Source organism: Toxorhynchites rutilus, chromosome 3 (assembly GCF_029784135.1).
Source record: "Toxorhynchites rutilus septentrionalis strain SRP chromosome 3, ASM2978413v1, whole genome shotgun sequence".
Classification (NCBI taxonomy): Eukaryota; Metazoa; Arthropoda; class Insecta; order Diptera; family Culicidae; genus Toxorhynchites; species Toxorhynchites rutilus.
Genome location: NC_073746.1, coordinates 171,053,685 through 171,073,699, shown reverse-complemented (window position 1 = coordinate 171,073,699; position 20,015 = coordinate 171,053,685). Strand labels below are relative to the sequence as shown.

The following is a 20,015-nucleotide window of genomic DNA, read 5'->3' as shown; positions in this document are numbered from 1 at the left end:
CGTAATAAACTTTGGATAGAGAATATGAGCAACAAAAAAAAAATAATGCGAGAGGATTACAACGATGAAAATCTGGAAAGACGGAAGAAAATTGGTTATACAATCGGTCGGACTGGAAAAACTCTCAACATACTGGAAAATCTCACTGGAAACAATTTTCCCACTGAGAGAGGGAGAGAGGGAGAGGGAGAAAAGTCCTTGGAAGCTGAATTCTGTACCGCGAAGAAAAGTGTTCAATTGAAACAGGTCCACTTGCATAGAGAAGTCGGTTCTATGTGGTCATAGTCAGTGCGTTTGTCCTTACTTGTGTGCTCTTCAGTGGTTCAGTGAGTCTGGTGAAAAATTTGTGTGATCCTGCAGAAGTTGTAAGAGTGAAGACATTTTCCTCTTTCTCATCAAGCCGTTGAGTTTTTCCCTCTGGATACTCGACGCGTTGGACAGAGCTTCGGCACAAATTGGCGTAGAAAAGTTTCAAGGAAAGCTTGCATAGAGATTGAGGAAAAGTGGATATAGACAGCAAAAACCTTCATTTTTACTTGTGACCCACAGGGTGTCGCAAAATTTTCACCCGAATGATACGAGCAAGTGAAAGATTTGTACTTTTGGACCAGCAGTGCTCGTGAAAAATATCTCCCCGCTGAGGAGCAGATTTTAGAACCGAAAAGTTTCTAACGGGACTAGAATCAGGAACGAGGACACACACGCTTTTCCACATAGCATCCGTTCACCACCAACAGTCAACCAGGTGACCCCCCTGGAATCGACTTCCTTTCATCTCGCATCAGTGTTAGTATCTGCAGCGTCGATCGAAGCGTAAGCGCATGCGGTTTAGATCGTTTTGCGCAAACAACAGTCCGCGAGGAGGCCAATAACGAAAATTCATCGCACGGGGTATCGATTCTCGTCTCCGATGCTCTCACTCTCCCTCTCTCGTGGTAACGTGTAAACTGTGAGTCTGCTCCGCTCTATAACATTACTTACAGAATCCACATGCATGCACATTGTCCGTTATCTCACTCTCTCGTGTGCCGCTGCTGCCGAGTGTTCTCTCCATGAATTCCAGTGTGAGTACACTTTATATACAGTGAGCCAATTTTGAAACGACAGAGGTCAAAAGAGAGTTGCTGCATTTTTATGCAACTCTGTCGAGACTGATCAACGCCAAAATAATATGTGATTTGAAGATGATTGAAGTCTAGTTTGTAGGAAATATCTCGTGTAGCGATTCACACAATAGTACCCAGTTTGGTATGTAAAAATAACGGATTGCGTTTTGTTGTATCTATACATTCTGGTGGTGAGCTTAGCAAGACAATGAAAAAACGCAGGAAAAGGATGATGAAATTCGAACATTGCGAAAGATATAATGTTTTTCTGTGTGGAACAGTGTTCAACAGACGGCCCAAGTTTAAGTATACAAAATGTCGGTTTTGCCTGGTTCAAATAACGTTTTCATTAACACGAATGTACAGTCAGACAGTACAACGAAGTACGAAAGAATCATTTGCTGGTGGTTTTGCACCAAAAAAAAACACTATAATGATTGGGTACTCCATCAGGATAAGGTATCAGATTATAACAGTAGGATGGTCATAGCATTGTTCATTGAACGCGGCTCCAGATTCTCGATTGCCTAGCTTGTTTAACACTAGAACCAAATTGACCGGTCATATAATTTGTTCGCAAGATTTTCTATTGAATTTTTAAAAAATAATTTTTAATAATGTTATGATCTTTTCTAAATTCATGTATTGATTATTATTATGAATTATTTAGATCTGCTACTTCCTATTTTTCTGATATACATACATACGTGGTATACATTCTAGTGGATCTAGCGGACGTAACAGATTCCTTTCCGATATCGATCAAGGTGTTTTTGAAATTAAATCCTGAAATTTGACCAGAAGAGAAATTGTTTGTTCCCTCAGTGAGCAATAGTAAAGAGAATCAATGTACGTAGACCTAGATCAATTCTGATACTGTTGTCATCTTCGGATGCGAATGACCGTCAGCTAGCTGAAATTTCTGCTGAAGGAACTATCTGCACAAAAAGCTAAATGCACTCTAGGAAGGATACAAATAAACATCATTTTCAAACCAATAATTGACGGGTATGTGTGTGTATATGTGGGAATATCCTCACTCTTTGCAATCGTCGTACCCACAAACGCATGAAAACGAGAGTACGCAAAGCATTTTGTAACTTTGGTACAGTGTGCGGTGAAGTGTTCCTCTAATTTACACCAAACTTTGATCGATCGGCTAGAAAAAACGGTTGAACGTATCAATATTAAACGTCTCCAAAAATTTCAGGGAATACAATATGCTAAACAATTTCCTGCTATTAACTGCAATATGTAACGCTCAAGATTGTAATAGGACCTTCAGGGTCGCTAGTTCCTTAGCCGGCTACCTTCGAAATTTTCTCTTCTCGCGAACCCTCGTGAATTCTTCAAATCCAGTGGACCTCATGCACCTGTAGGGGCTACCTGCTAAGGCACGAAGCAAATTCCACTCAAAGGACATGCAGTGCTAACACACCCACTATCGACCGAATGAGGACGAGGGCTGACGACTCCTTTAGAGTCCGGAGGACGACAGCAAAAGGATCAGAAAGTAGCAGAGGAACACGATAATGTCTGTTAGTATTTACAATGTTTCTTCTCTCTTTACTCTTTCTTCTATCTCTTTTTGACGTAGAACTACGCCTTTCATTAAGGGTGCCAAATCAGAAAACAAGTCACGTTTTTATTAAATAAAGTTAACATTAATAACTTTTTTTGCCGCGAACGGATTTTGGCGATTTATATACCAAACGAATCGAAAATTCCCTAAGATTTGTTTGATATGCTATACATTACAATCCCATAGTCTGTATATGGTTTAAATTGATGAAAATTGGAAGCATTCCCATTTCCTCATACATTTGTTCTGTCCGTTTATGTCCTTCCCGAACATAGCTGTCAATAACGAGCAACTTATCGACGAGTAACGAAAGGGAAATTGCTCTAGAGGCGAATGAACTGAAAAGTTTAAACCCTTTTAAAGCCAAAAAAAAGAAGAAGAAGGGGAAATCGTAACAGTAAAGTCTCCGTGAACAAAGGAAAAGAAGAAGAACGAAGGGGAATATTTGCCTAGAGTATAAACAGTGAATCACGCTGAGGCAAACCTTCATTCTTCCTGAGGAAATCGACTGAACAACATCGTTGCTGAGCGAGCTGGCCGGCGAAGGATCGATTGCCTTTCTCAAGGCAATGGAGGTGGAGGAGTAATATGATGGATAAAGTAATGTTTTCTAAGGGCGTTTTGAAAGGTTAGAGACGAATGAACTGAAGAAGTTTGAAGTCTCAAGCAAGGAAGTAAGTTAAACTTTCAGTATCGTTCTGTATTCAAAGCAATCATCGCTTGTTCTCCCTTGTTTTGCGTCATCACATGTCTTCGTTCCGGATTGAGCTGTGGTCGCGACCAAATTACTCACTCCTTGATGTCTCTGGCATTGCAATCATTGCTTCAACCTGGCGCCATTGCATTAAGGTTCTGAGCTACACAATTGTGTGGGGAATCATCAAGCTAGGCTATCGTCAGCTCACCGAGAAAATAAATGTTCTGGAATTTTGTCAGTGATTTGGTTTCGAATGACGGTAGGAAAACTCTCTCCACAAAGGATGACAGCTAAGCTAATCTAGACTGGCAATATTAACAGAAAGGGCTTCTGTTGAGAAGAGCACGAAACGGAGATAAGTGTGTGTATATTTAGTTGCTCCAAGCCATCGATATATGGATATTTGTGTGCGTACGTGCGTGCTTCATAACCCGTACGTAAAAATAGTGCATATTCGCTACGCTGAAACCCCATTTGTATCTGCTCCCGTGTGCATTGGCCCTGTAACGATGCAACAATCGCCTATTTTTTATGCTATGATTGACGATTGTTTTGTGTTGCAAATTATGCAGTCGTAATGATAAATATAAACATGGAGGGAAGATAGCGGGAGGGAAATATTTACGCTAGGGTATTAGTAATGAATCTCTGCAAATATATCTGCAATATATCTGCAAATATTCAGCCTTTTTCCAAGCAGTTAACATTGTTTGTTTTCTGTCATCAATGCATTGAACTGACGCTATGGTGAAGCAGGTGTTAAGGTTGTGCACCAAAAAATGATTTGGGGAATACCAAGTTATTCAATAAGTTATATTAAGTTATTAATTTATTTGGGCTCGTGTGCCAATCGCAAAACTGCTTTCAACTAGGATTGCATTTGCGCTAATCTTGATCATAATGAAGAAGTGCTACTTTTTTCAAGGTTGTTGAGATTACAGATAGAGTTTATATCGTTTATATAGTCGCCAAGAAAGTATTTGTCGTTCTGGAATTTTGTATGTGATTTGGTTTCGCTTGCCAGTAGCAAAACTTTCTCAACTAAGGATGACAGCTGCGCTTATCTCGAGCATGTATTGTTCCGCGAGCACAAGGATGAATCATCAAACAATTATCGTCAATTGATTCTACAATAAAAAGCATTTCGAGGCGATCAAACTGGTAGAATGGTAATTTCAAAATTTTCGTATCATTATAAAATAATATCCGCAGTTATAAACAAGCGACTTGAATTTAACCACAACGTAGTACTACGTCAATAATGCGGTCGTGTCTTGAACACAACCTCCTATATTTTTCTTACTAAAATTTTCTAAAACACTATCAAAGTCAAATGTTTTTGACACTTTTTTAAAATCGATGCAAAAAAAAACATTTATTGGAATTTATTGGAGTTTTCAAAACTACCTTTCGATTTGCGGTACGATCATTATTTATTGAATCATTCATCATTGAAAAAGAAGGGGTAAATTTTTATTCAAACAAATATCTCTGTTCACAAGGATCCTATAAGCACGTATTAGCAATCAAATAAAAGCTGTTTGATAAGGATAATTTGATTTGACATTGAGTTGATTAGCAAACATTGTGTTTTTTTTACCCTCCACTGAATGGACTCAGCAGAGCCCACTGGTAGTGGACACTTACTATCATTAAAAAAAAACGCGGAGCGTATAATTACAGACAAAGAAACAGTGAAATCCCAGTGGAACATAGTTCTTTTGAAGGGATTCACGGAAAAATACAAAACAAAATTTAACAATGATAACGTTAACAAAAACTAAAACATAGCAGAAAAAATAGAACTACATGGTTGGATGTTGTGTTGGATGATGTGTTAGTCTAAAAAAAAGAAAGAAATCAGTTCTTTATTACTTCCCGATATTTTTGTTTACTACATCTACACACCCAGGAAAATGTGTTCGTAACACATTCCAAAACATGAAAACATCGCACTCTGTTCCTCTAACTTTTTTGTCGGGTGTATATTCAAATGAAAATACAAATTAAAATACAGTAGAACCCTTATTATCCGCGGAACAGTCTGGCAAGCTCACTGCGAATAACGGAAATCGTGAATAACGCAATGAAGGCTCAAAATGAGATGCAAAGACGGAAAAAAGGCATTTCAGCATAAAAACTATGTTCTATCAATACCGAGATCATGAAACTATCCGTCTACAAGGTCGTGTACACCAGTGGTCAGATAATGTGAAAGCTTTAACCAAAACAAAACAGCATGAACCTGCCACTCAATGGCAAGTTCCGGGAAGGTCTATAGATTTACTATGGAACATGCTGTCATGAATAATCCGCACCGCGGATCATAAAAAAGTAGTAGGAATAGGTATACAATAACTGTCGGTAGTTCGGGTGTTAACAGATCAAAACTTATGAGCAGTGATTGTACGAGGAATAGATGCAGCCAGCAAGCAGTATGGGAGTGTTAACCCTCTCGTACTCGCTCGCGAAATCATAACTCGTATACTCGCGCACGGTGTCATAGACCGAAAGGTTTAGGCTTTAGGATGAGGAGGGTATAATTGAATGAAAAAAAAAACAGAAAATATCTTTTCTTCATCTTCATTCAGTTTTAACAGTCTTCTAATTCAGCCTCCTCTAAACAATAATTTTTTATACTTCAACACAAATAACGAAACTTTTTTCCTGTAAGCACGAATATAATTCATGAAAATATAAAGAGCTATAAAATACCATAAAAACGTAGTAATAGATTTAGGTTTCATTGATTTAATAATCAGAACACACCATAACTGCATGCTCGAGACAAGCATATTTTGTTTCATCTCATGCAATTGTAGCGTGTTTTTCGGGTCTTTTCTTCGAAGAAAAGAATGTGTAACGACCTTCTAGAATCTTGAATTCTGACCAGATGATAGAGGTTCTTGAATATCAAGTTTGCAAATTTCTGATATTTTTTGTCTCTGTGTTCTTGGTAAACTATGAATTCATTCATGCAATTCATTCAAAAAATAATATAAAAGGATTTCTGGCAACTTCCTGCGACCTGTTTTTTATATTGTTCAGTCCATATATTATGAAAAAATATGCCCGAAACTGTAACTGTAAAAAATAATCATAAGCCACCGATTAGTTTATAGTTTACAGCTTACAATTCTTCCACTAGTGCTTTTCTCTCACATGTGTGTATATGTGTGACCATTGTATTCAGCGAGTAACTATTCGAAAGTCAAAAATTTGTATTTTGCTTTCGCACGTATGTATCTAACGACGAATAACGACGAATAATACAGGGTCTTTCAGATTAAACGCTCACGCAACAAATTTTAATAACTTCTACAAAAGTGAACCGATTTTCATTTTTAAAAACCAAAATAAAGCTTATTTTAGGACATCTTCGATGTGACCACCCCTTTTTTCGATAACGCGATTTGAACGGTAAACAAAATTATTCATGCACAACTCTAACATTACGACTTAGATGCTGTTGAAAATCCGAGTAAATTATTCATTAAGTTCCTCCAAATTTTGTGGCTTATTAAAATAAACAACGGTCCTTCTCTTACCCCCAGAGGGAGCAATCGACGACGAGAAAGGTTAAAATACTTACCATAAGAGGAAAAAGTTTCATTAAGACCTCGGTTGCTCGAGTACTACGATTTCTCTAAAAATACACGTTCTTGCAAATTGTACATCTTGACACTAAAAACCATCCGATCAGACTGAACGGGTAGCCGAATATTATCGTCCCGAAGTGTTATAACGAGCTATTCAATTTTTTTTGCCTGAGCGTTTAATTTGAAAACCCCTGTATATGAATTCGTTCAATCCGGTGACAAAAAGGACTAAAATAAAATAAGAATAGTCCGGTAATGATGTTATACATTGTAGTCAATAAATATTCAACGCCACTAACATTAATGCGAATAGGAAAAAAGTCACTTGCCCAATAATGTTACTCCTATACTCGCGTCGGTGTCGCAGACCGAAAGTGGTAAAAAAGTTACATACGTCCCTGTTCGTGCCAACACATGCGATACACTAAACCAGAGGTTTTCAAATGGCGCTCCGCAAAGTTATAGCAAATGCTCCCACTTGAAGACCCACCTTGATAAAAAAAAACATTTTTCAATTCATTTTCACTGGGTATATAGTGGTCTATTTCGTTTATTCTGAGTCAGATGTCGTGAAACTGCGACGCACAACCGCATTAAAGTTGTCCCCAGTTGGTTAATGTCGATGCAAACAGGATTTGTTTTATTGACTAAAAAATGCAGGTACTCCGTCAAATGTGCTCTGCCATAAAAAATCTTAAAATCCCTGCGCTAAACGATGACGAACGACGAATGAACGCTGGAGAGAATCGCAAAGTCGTAGTGTTGATGTTTTCTGAGAAATAAACGGATTATTGATTTCTCCGTCTGTGAGATCAGTGTGCGAGTATAAGAGGGTTAAAGAGCTTAAGCGAGCTTCTCCTGCAGACGAAACACAAATTTCGGCATGCCACAGCTTGGTCGAAAGGACACCACATAACCAACCTATTCGAACTGATCAAGAACTATGCATGACCTACGGAATGTAAGCATGCTGTAATCTATGTGAAATTTATGTAAGTTTCATGAAGAAGTGATAGTTTTCTATCTGGCTCTGAAATTCTATAATCATGGTGCATCGGCATTTAGGTTTTTTTTAAAGCGTTTAGCGCCTGAATAAAACAATAAAGTTTATAAAGCTAGTCTTATAAACAAATCATTCCAACCGAGCTTCTTCTTCTTCTTCTTCTTGAATGGCGTTCACGTCCCCTGTGGAAGTTCTGCCGCCTCAACGAATGCATTAACAAGCGTCATTAATTAATACTTAGTTGAGATTTCTTAAGACAAATATCCGAGCGAGCTCTTGAATACGCGTGACCACAGTGCAAGTCGCAGAAAATTTCTTTGATGAAAAATCCTCCGGCCAGAACGGAAATCGAATCTGAACACCAGGCATGATAATGTGAGACGCTAATCACTCGGCCACGGGCGCTTCCAACCGAGCTGAAAACTCGAGAAAATTATGTATAGTGTATATTCAATTACAGATTTAATGTACACCAGTCTTCAGAAAACAAACTCAGCGCTGCGCTTGAGTTTAATTTTCATCAGCGCGCGCTCAAAGAAAACTTGTATTCTCTCTTGGAGCGACGAGCACAAAATTCATAAGCACGACAGCACGAAATGTACCCGGCGCAGAACTCAGATACTAAACATTTCTTCTCACTTGTGTGATGCGCGCCTCATTCTATACACACACACATACACATCAAATCCTAGCGCCCGCTTTGTCTTCGTTCGTTCTAAGCAAAGCATAAAAACAACAGCGCGCCCCCATTTGAACCGTATACGCTTGTGTGAAGAAAAATATCTCTACATAGAGAGAGCAATCCAGATTCAAGCGCGCAGTATAGCAATACGGCGCAAGCATGGTGCAAATTTCAGCGTAAAACTCAGCGCAAATCTCTGCATAAGAACGGCGCTGACAACCAAACATTTCATCTGTGTTTCGGAGCGTGCTCATTCGCCAGAGCGCAAGGAGTGGGAGCTCAACTGGGCACAAAAATCTTGTTACACATCAGCACCGGTTTGCATTCTGAAGACTGATGTATACATTCTGTCAAATATATACCGGAGATTTGTAATTTGAAGTTTTCCCGCTGTATTTCTTGATTTTTCTTTTAATTGGTACTACATACTGTCAGTGATCTTGCTGTCAATTTCGTGCGCGATCTATCATTTAGATTGTTTACAGCGTCATTAAGAACACGTTATTTTTTTTTTCTATTTTAAATACCTTCCGGATGGCAAACGGTCAAAAAAGGGTTGTAAGAGGTTTGAGAGAGTAAATTCGTCGGAATCGGCCAACACTTGGGTTTTGCACCCCGACAAATCACCAGCCGATCGATCGAGCATTGTGAACAAATTTTTGACCAATATTTGACAGAATGTATACAGGGGATATACTTAAAAGAGTGAGGAGATATTCAGAATTTTTTGGGAGTTTACTATAAGCTGCATTTCTGCATCGAGGTATTAATCATGTTATTATCGTTCCCAGAAACTAGAATTAAATACGAGTTCAATACTACCCGAGGACCCACAATGTTTGAAACAGGGGCTGAAATCTTCGAAGATGAAAAGTGAAAATCGACTCTCCTCTCAGTCGCTTCGCATCGACTAGTACTAGTTCGGCATTCACCGTTAATATGACTTGAGTTGACTAGAAGTGAATTGACGAGCGTGTAAGAGCGAGGATGACTGATAAACTATTCTAGCAACTGGTTACTCTAACTGACGTGACAAATGAATACAAATCTGCCTCTTCATTTAACCAGACTTCAATCCACACTTCTACTTCCCCCTGACACGAATCTCTTTACCCGCGTACACAATCTTATTTTTACGTCCATATAAAGTGAAACGAACACTTGATTTCTGATGCAAAAAGTAGTTACACCATTAATGGACGGTTTATTATCTACCCACCGTGAACTCAAACCAACGAACTTAGGTGTGCTATAAAGGTCCCCGCGTTAGTATTAGTAAATAGCGTGCAGTTTGGGAAGTATTCTGAACAAAAATTTAGTTCACTTTGTCTTCGAGTTCAATTTTGTAAAAAAACATACAAAAAAAAACGGGTTTATATCAACAACATTCACAAATTTTTCAGGGTTTCTAAACAGAACACTGCACGCTATTTTATATGTTTTATATGTCGTAATTTTCGTGTACGATGCAAAAAATCTAAAAATCTTTTCGTTAGAAAAACGTTAGAAAAATTCACCAACTGACTAAATGAAATACCGTATTACTTATTCTTTCACGGGTGAATCTTGAGAAATGGCACAGGCCGTACGTCTCATTCAAAACAATCAAAGAGAAAATTGCTCAGAATCATCCAGAGTTGTTGATTATGTGCTTATGAAAATAGTTCGAGGGGCTTTCAAAAGAAATACACAATATTCGCTACAAATCCCACAGTAAAAAAAAAACTTATCGTAAGCTACGTGAATATGGCTGGCTGATCACTAGATGCGGTATGAATACTCAAAAATCTTTTTTCTGCTTAATTCTCATTTTTGTTGTTCAATAACTCAACGATAAATTGGAATTTACATGTTATTTCTAATGGTTCGAAAAATCGGATATGAACGAAACATTTTCAGTGATAAAATCGAGAGTGATATAAACGAGACGTAACTGTATAATGCCTTACTTGAGTACTATTTAGACGAGATGGATTTTGTTTACGCCAGAATCATTTTGAGCATCCCAAGAAAACGTGATCCACAACAACCAAGCTATATGGGGGTTATTCTGAGAGTCAAGTCGGTATAAGTGAGATTTTTTCCTTCGGAGTTATATGACAATTCTCACTAAATTGTAAGAGTCGGGCGACTCGGAAGTACAATAAGAAATGAAAAGAGTTCATTGCACCGGGAAATTTTTTAACTACACCGATTCTCAGAATACAAACACGTGCGCAAATTGACTGTCACGTCGTGAACCGACTCTCGGAACAGACCCCTATGTGTGTTACTCTTTGCTTCACATTGATGATTTTGTGTTACGTCTCTTTTGAAATTTATTATTTGGATCACTCTTCCGCTGTACGAAATAGAACAGTTGATTATGCACAATAAAGACCAGAGTTTATATAATAGAATCCCATTTTTTAGAAGAATCCCATCTGAATATATGTTTGCGGTTAGTTCCGTGTTTAAAATTTAAATTTCTATTTCTGTAAAGTATCGGATAACCCAAATCAGTTAGGCGCAAACAGATCAAAGTTCATAATACAATCGTTCTCAAGTTAATTCGTGGGAAACGGACACCAAATCATTTTTATTTATATAGATATACAAAATTTTCAAAAAAAAATGACTTTCCAATTTTCCATCTTCCATACAAAATTTGCTAAAAAAATTACTTTCCAATTTTCCAACTTTCCGAATGGTTTTCATAACTATTTTGGCATATAAACCTGACGCAGACTAAAACACATCAAATCATATACTGACTGTTAAAACCGTTGCTCCGTCCTTGGGTTAAACCGCGAGGAACGGGCACCAAATCATTTTTATTTATTTTAGACTAGCTAACCCGGCAAACTTCGTCCCGCCCATTTACTTGATTAATTCTCGAGTAATGCAGAAATTTGTGTTTTATTTGTATGGCAGCCACCCCTAAGAGAGGGGGGAGGGGTATCTAACCACCATAGAAACATTCATTGCACCCTAAAGTTTCCATATGCCTAATTTGGTTTAATTTGCTTGATTAATTCTCGGGTAATGCAAAAATTTGTGTTTCATTTGTACGGCAGCCCCCTCTAAGAGAGGGGGAAGGAGTATCTTAACACCATAGAAACATTTATTGCATCCTAAAACCTCCACATGCCAAATTTGGTTTCATTTGCTCGATTAATTCTCGAGTAATGCAGAAATTTGTGTTTCATTTGTATGGCAGCCCCCCCTTTGAGTGGGGGAAGGACTGTCTAACCATTATAGAAACATTTATTGCACCCTAAAACTTTCACATGCCAACTTTGGTTTCGTTTGATTGATTAATTTCCGAGTAATGCAAAAAATTGTGTTTCATTTGTATGGCAGCCCCCTTCTAAGAGAGGGGGAAGGAGTATCTTATCACCATAAAAAAGACGGGTGGGTAATGTCGGGGACATAACCGGAGTGACGTAGGACTATACAAAGGGGACAGCTTTTGTTAAATATATATTTTAAATATATTGTTTTATTTTCTTCTCCTACGTGAATACCTACCTATCTACCTTAAAAATGGATGAGTTTACTGTTTACTCTTCATGAATATGTTGATGGTTCTGAAAAGAACCTTTGGTGTTGTGTTTTTTTATCACTCGATATTCCCATCTTGTTCGGTTAAACCTTCCTGTTTAGCTATTGCGTTTGCCACTCGCCACAGCTTTCACAGTTGGAATATTTCTTCCCATCCAGCTTGTGACATGTTGTTCAGTAAATTACATTTGATGCGACGTGCCGGAGAAACACTTTGCCACTCACTGAAACTAATTGTTGCCTTGATGAGCGCCGAACCGAAGCTGCTCTGTTCTTGATGCGGGTTTTCTGATTGTCGTGAGCAGCTTTGCAAGCCAACTCGAGCACTCCGACGGCCGAAACTCTATAATCGCTGTTAGGTATATTGGTGCTCCGGCACCAATCCGTTCGGCCTAGTTACCCTTGCGGAGCAATCAGTGAATGCGACCAACAGGGAACTGGAGACTTGCACGGTTCGAGTGAGACTTTGCCTTTCCCTTAACTTGTCCTCCTTTGTTACGTCCACGATGCCGATGCCGTACAACCACACGGGTTTACGGTTTGAAAGAAAATAAGATATTTTTTTGGGGTCCGCGTGTTTTATACTCTAGCGGTACACACTCACAGGATAGAGACAAATCGGCAGACTCAGCCAGAGGGGCGAGTCCAACGAGACGAACGAATGAGCGTTAAAAGGGAGCGATGGCAAAAAAATACATTCATTACGATTTGTTCGCTCGTTGGATTCACATGCAGGCTAAAAAGGGTCCTTTTCAGGATCACAAAATTATCTTCAATCTAAAGAGTTTATTGTTTTGTTATCACTCGATATCCCCATCTTGTTCGGCTAAACCTTGCTGTTTAGTGATTGCATTTGCCACTCGCCACAGCTTTCACAGTTGGAAAATTTCTTCCCATCCAGCTTGTGACATATTTTACAGTAAATTACATTCAATGGCACGTCGCATTACCACCACTCAGTATCGGATTGGAGGTAATTTTAACCTGTAATTGAACATTTGCGATGACAGTGGTACAGTGTCGACCTTCAATGTGGGGTTATAATTTGGACCCCGAACTCTATGTTTACAAAAATGTCCAACTAAATATGTCGCATTGCAGGTCCGTCCAATTAGCTAAATGTCGAGATAAGTGTAAATTACTGTACTTTTAATCTAGAAGCAATTTAAGAATTGGTGAAAATCAATAAGCTCAGAACAACTGCCAAATTCACATACTCATCATATCCTGGCAAACAAATTATGAGAAAATCAATTTGTGTTTTATTATTATTTTGGATATTGTTTTAGAAAGCATTGAACTGTATTTCCTAAACTCTTTTTTGGAAGGTTTAATGGCCCTGAAAAGCGCCTTGTTTTATGGAATGGTTCCAATTTAGAAAACTTAGTACGTGGTTTTGAAAAAAAAACCATTTCGAACGCCCTCGATGCCGCCTTGTTCTGGATTTGCCACCAAAGCAGTTTGTATAAAGAACAAACTTTTTTCTTCTGCTACCTGGTGCCGTTTTGCGATTGCGTTTGCCACTCGCCACTCGCTGCAACTGCCTGTTGTCTTGATGTCCACCGAACCGAATGTGTTCTGTTCCGAATGCGGGTTTTCTTATCGTCGCGAGCAGCTTTGCCAGCTAACTCGATCACTTCGGCGGCCGAAACTATATAACGCCGACTAGGTGGACTGGTGCACTGGTACTAACGCGCTCGGCCAAGCTACCCTTGCGGGGTACGGGATTTTGCCTTTCCCTTCACTTTTCCTCCTTTACCATGTCCAGACATGGCTGCTTGGGTTGGTTTGTTGATGTGTTGTGATGCGAACCGATGTGGTGTACGGTTTGAATGAGAATGATCGTTACGGCAGCGGAGCGAGGATTTTTAAGCTGACTGGCTGGCTCGAGAATTACGCATGTGTGAGACTGCGACCAATGTTTCGTTAATTTTTTTTCTTTTTCCTTTCCAATCGTGGTTCATTATATTTCGCTGCTGCTCTGGTTGCCCGTTTTAGTCGGTTCGATTTGAGGAGCACAAAATGGACCATTCAAAAATGGGCACATAGTGCATTTTGACAATGCTTGATATTTCACAATTATTCAATTATTTATCTCAAGAAAAATGAAATGTTATTCGTTATGATAGATGCGTAGATATATTTCCTATCAATTGATGCAAAAACCTTTGCGATCTATTGAGAAATGCTCGAGTTATAAGCGTTCCAAATCTTGCATTTTTTCCTACTTGTTCAGTGCCTAGATTTCCATTTCACCCCCTATATCTTCCGGTTAGACGTAGTCCTACGTCAAAAATTTTATTGCATCCTTAAACCTCCACATGCCAAATTTGGTTTCATTTGCTTGATTAATTCTCGAGTAATGCAGAAATTTGTGTTTCATTTGTATGGCAGCCCCCCCTTTGAGTGGGGGAAGGACTGTCTAACCATCATAGAAACATTTATTGCACCCTAAAACTTTCACATGCCAACTTTGGTTTCGTTTGCTTGGTTAATTTCCGAGTAATGCAGAAATTTGTGTTTCATTTGTATGGCAGCCCCCCCTTAGAGAGGGGGGAGGGGTCTCAAAATATCACGAAAACCTTCCCCGGCCCCAAAAACCTCTACATACCAATTTTCATGTCGATCGGTTCAGTAGTTTCCGAGTCTATAAGAATCAGACAGACAGACAGACATCACTCCATTTATATATATATATAGATAGATAGATAGATTTCAAGTTCAAGTGCAAATGCAGTGGCGTCTCGATTATATTACTGTGCGTTTTTATCACTCTCAAATTTATAACTGAAAATGTTTCGTTTATATGACGTTTTTCAAAACATTATAAATAATATGAAAAGTTGAATTCCATGAGAATTAGGCTGAAAAAAACATTTTTAAGCATTCGTGCCAATTGCAGTGATCACGGTGATTATGGAAAAACAGGAAGTGGGTTATATCTATGGTATAACCGCAAGGGTGACGTAGGACTATCGTTGATTTAGAGATCATTTGTTTGAAGTTGGATCTGAATTCATTCTGAATGAATGAATATTTGGGGGACTTCGAAAACGTGAGCGTTACGTTGGAGGCACAAGGTTTTATGCATCCAATATTGGATACGGAAATATCCTACTGATGGGGAAGAATAATCTTCAGAAGCTATTCTGTTAATTGCGATTGATTGAAAAATCACAAAATCAAATGTATTTGGTCACAGTGTTACATGGATAGAAAACATTCAAATAAACTCTTTCACATGAATGTATTTTTAAATTCCCAGAGGAACTGGCAGATTATTTTCGGGATCTTTCTCGATGCTGAATGGCATCCAAACGGAAAGAATTCCGTGCGTGTATATGTGTGTGTAGCGGCTGCTTCGATGGTCACCTTCTCTTCTCCTGAAGGATCGGCTTTTCTGTACTCCCTCACAGGTTCAAACAAACTGCCTGCGTTTCAGGGCAGATCTCGATCCTTCGCCGTCCAGCACCCTCAGCAACGATGTTGTCTTGTCGATGTCCTCACGAAAAATGAATGCGTCTCACCACCAGAATATCGCTTAAGTATGCTTTTTGTGTGTGATTGAATCGAGAGAAGGTGTGGTTTACGATGGCAATTTGGAAGGCAAACTAGAGGGGAATGAACTCTCTGAGCTCGGAACTTTCGGCGAATAATCGATTGCGGGCGCATACAATATTGGATACGGAAATATCCTACTGATGGGGAAGAATAATCTTTAGAAGCTATCCTGTTAATTGCGATTGATTGAAAAATCACAAAATCAAATGTATTTGGTCACAGTGTTACATGGATAGAAAACATTGAGAGAAACTCTTTCACATGAATGTAATTTTAAATTCCCAGAGGAACTGGCAGATTATTTTCAGTAACGATTAGATATTTCCACATTTTCCTCGATACTGGAAGCCCACCAGTGGTTAATGCTAACTCGATAACCATCTGTTAATAGCACTTGATTGAAACATATTTGGTCACAGTGTTACTTGGATAGAAAACATTCAAATAAACTCTTTCACGTGAATGTATTTTTAAATTCCCAGAGGAACTGGCAGATTATTTTCCGGATCTTTCTCGATGCTGAATGGCATCCAAACGGAAAAAATTCCGCGCGTGTATATGTGTGTGTGTGTGTAGCGGCTGCTTCGAGATCTTCCCGGGGAACCGTTCTGGCCTAAGGTGCACAAACAGGCTCTTGGTGACACCGTTCATTCGCACTTTCATGATAAACGAAGAGCTTCACCACAACAGCGGCAACATGCTCCAATCGCTGTTCAATTGGAACTGAGTAGATTTCCAAGCGGCGCTCGCTTATATACCGATTGGTGATTTCAATAGCCTGTTTTGAAAGCAATTTTAAGACTATTGAAACAAGTTTTTGGATCAGAAAGTAACAAGTATAGAACGCGTAGACATTTTATCTTTCGAATGAAGTGTTTATCATACCATTTCGTTCAGTTGTTTAGGAGATATTAACGCTCAAAATCTCGGTCTCTGGCGTAACGCTTTCGTTTTCGAAACTTTGATTTTACACCCCGGTATAGAAATGAAAGACGTAATCCTACGTCAAAAAATTACTGTCTTATTTATAGCGGACAGTCAAAATTGTAGTGATTCGATTGAATGGACAGAACGAAACAGCTTTTATAGCTCATACACTGCTGGTTATAAAAATACGATAAATTGCTATGAGAGAAGCTCCGTGACGATAGTTTCGATATGAATTTTATTTATTTATTTATTTATTTATATATTTATTTATTTATTTATTTATATATTGTCGTCAATCTATTGTAGACCGATACATTCTTAATACTACTTAAAACTACTACCTTAAAACTGAAGAAAGCTGGCTGGATAATTTATCCGTTTAATTCAAAAGAGGATTTTAACAAGTTAAATAATAAAAAAAATATATGTATTTATTTTATGTATATGTATTGTATAAAAATATATGTATATGTATTTTTTATTATTTATTTATGTTCATTTCGTCAAATCAGCGTAGACTAAGTATGCTGCCCAAATATTACAGTGAAATTTAACTATATTTCATTCTGTTCAGATAGTCTTTAACCCTTTATGAATAGTTGGTGAACAATGACTCGATTTATGTAGTTTCGTTGAGAAACGTGACATACCATCTTTCTCCTGTATATTTCGACATTTTGGGATTACAATTATTAGCAAAACAAAATACAAATTTTGGAGGAGCACTTTATAGAAAGCACGAGGTTCCTCCTCTATTCTGGCCGGATTTGGCATCGGCACATTATATCAAATCCACTCTACAATGATTTTCGGAAAACAAAATCATGTTCGTCGAAAAAGACCTACCTAACTGTCCCCAGCTGCGGCCAATTAAATGTTACTGGGCAATTGTCAAGGCCAAGTTCAAGAAGGAAGGTACAGTGTCTCAAAATATGTCAGAGTTCAAGAAGAACTAGTCTGCAGAATTTGATGAGTGGAGCTAAATCTAAGGTTCGATCATTTTTTAGAAATCAACAATAAGCTTGATTTTTTCATTTCATTGCTATGTACACTTCATACTCTTTAATAAAATTCACTTTTGTAAGCACTTTCTGAACGTTTTCAGTTTTATTTTGATGTTTGAAAGTTTAAGACTACTTTTCGATACACTTCTTACTTTGTATGACAATGCATCTGAATTATTAAAACTTACTACTTATCCTTGGTGTGTTGTTAGCTTCACATTTTCTGGGACGTCTGACTTCGTTAATGAAAACACCCCCTCTTGAGAAGATGTCATGTCTTGCATTACGCCAGGAAGTGGTAAGTTGTCATCCCCTAAGAGGTTCGTCAATTCCGGGAAAAACACGAATGCCTGCATGAATATATGTTGCACGGTGCAGCTGTAGAGTCTCCCGAAGTCATGCAGTCATGTTACCGTTCAGAATCATGTTTCGGACGCCTAAGGCATTTGATGCAGAAAACAGGTTTAAACTTCATGCACAGGTATTAGTTCAATATGCTTCTAAGCTTTCTATAGTGGTACCTTTTTGATTGAAAACATAAAAAATTATCGAAAAAGAATGTTTTTCAATTGAAGCGAATTAGAATCAAACTTCGGACACAATTTAGGGAAAAAATCAAATTTCGGACAGAGTGAAATCGAATTTCGAAGGCTGAGTTTCCATAACGTTTAGGAACATAACAACGAATTGCCTTGTCTAAAAGTGTACTGCAATCTTCCATGCATACACAAATGTCTTAAAAATTATCTATAACGATTGATAGCTTATAAACTTACAGAACAACTTTTACCACTTGTTTTCTTAACTAACTTGAAATAATTTTCAACAACCTCTTTTGTGATAATTGCAACCATTTACCCCTTCCCCTATTTTCCCCCAAAATGCTTGTCGTTTATTAATGTTTCTTTTTGTAGCTTCATGGTTTAAAATACCGTAAGGGTTATATTGCTCAAGTGATAATTATATTTGAATTCAAGTTATTTGTTGTTCAAATAAAAAAATAAAAATTCAAAGTTATCCACAGAGCTTGAATCTTGATTCTTAATTGTTGTTACATAGTTTGATCTGTTTTGTCATTATCCTTTTGTACCACTTTCGCTTTCGAATTTGCTCATTTTTTGGCCTTTTTCAGTTCTTCAAGTTTTTCTTTTTGCTTCATTCGTTCTCCCTGCTTAGCTAATGTTTGGACTTCGTTTTATTTCCGTTTCAACTCAGTTTTCCTTTTCCTTTCCTCAAGTTTTTGGCGCTCATCATTTCAATCAACTTCTCCGCAGGTTCTTCTTTATAAAACATATTCCAGGACTCGTGATTTGTGGCCACCGCAGGCTTACTTCTACCGTGAGTTGATGAGTTGCCAGGCAACATAGGGAGGGTTCATCGTTTCTTCTGTTAGAAGTTCATCCAGTTGCACATTTTCCACTAATTATTCAGCTTCACTCATATCTATCTGCTGGTCTGTAGTTGAAAAACATGTGTATTATTTTCATACGAGATTTCAAAATATTTTAATGCGTTATACGAATCTGCGCTTTGCCTCCAAAATAAGCCTGAAAACTCACACTATAGTATCACCAATTTCAACTGTCCGAAATATGAATCGTAAGGAAAATTTTTGAAAAATTACATTATGCTTGATTATATTTTATAGTCAAACACTTACCAAACAATACCAGTAAACCGATAACGATGATGAGGACTGATGAAACACGAGATAAATTTAAATGTTGATGAACGGGTAAATTCTTCATGCTCACGCTAAGCGAACTTCAAACACAAACGATAATGAGTGTTGCTGTTAGATTTTTGGCTACTAAAGTCTGCTTCATTTAATATTGGAACACAAACAATTGCGTGTAGTTCAGTCATTTATTAACGAATTCATAATTTGTTTTTCATACAAATGTAGCATTTTCTTTACTCTTTCATAAAAAAAAATTTAAAAAATTATTCATTGCTGTTTCGAAGAAATTCTCGTACTTTTCCCGTAATACGGCACATTAGGCGGCGCACACCCTTTTCGTCCACCGTTTTGGCGATTTGATTCCACCAGTTCTTCATTTGAGTCATGTTCCTAACAAGTTTTCCCTTTGCCTTAAGCCTCCGCTTCGTGATTGCCCAGTATTTCTCTATCGGTCGGAACTGGGGGCAGTTTGGGGGGTTGAGGTCCTTCGGTATTACGCTGACCCCGTTCGTTGCGTACCATTCCATAACCGTTTTGCTGTAATGGCAGCTTGCGAGGTCCGGCCAAAACATTACTGGACGGTCGTAGGCACGAATAAACGGCAGAATCCGTTTCTGTAGGCACTCT

At 38.2% G+C, this 20,015-nt stretch overlaps 1 protein-coding gene across 6 annotated transcripts in view; it reads left to right on the top strand.

The window, feature by feature from the left end:
* Positions 1-236: 236 nt before the first annotated feature.
* Positions 237-20,015, top strand: part of LOC129772962 (sodium/potassium-transporting ATPase subunit beta-2) — a 71,617-nt gene continuing 51,838 nt past the window's right edge. The window contains exons 1-2 of one of the 6 annotated variants that reach the window (XM_055776499.1): positions 237-326; positions 550-786. The gene's annotated coding sequence lies outside the window, so the exon portion shown is untranslated. The other 5 variants (XM_055776496.1, XM_055776500.1, XM_055776501.1 and 2 more) reach the window with 5 other exon arrangements.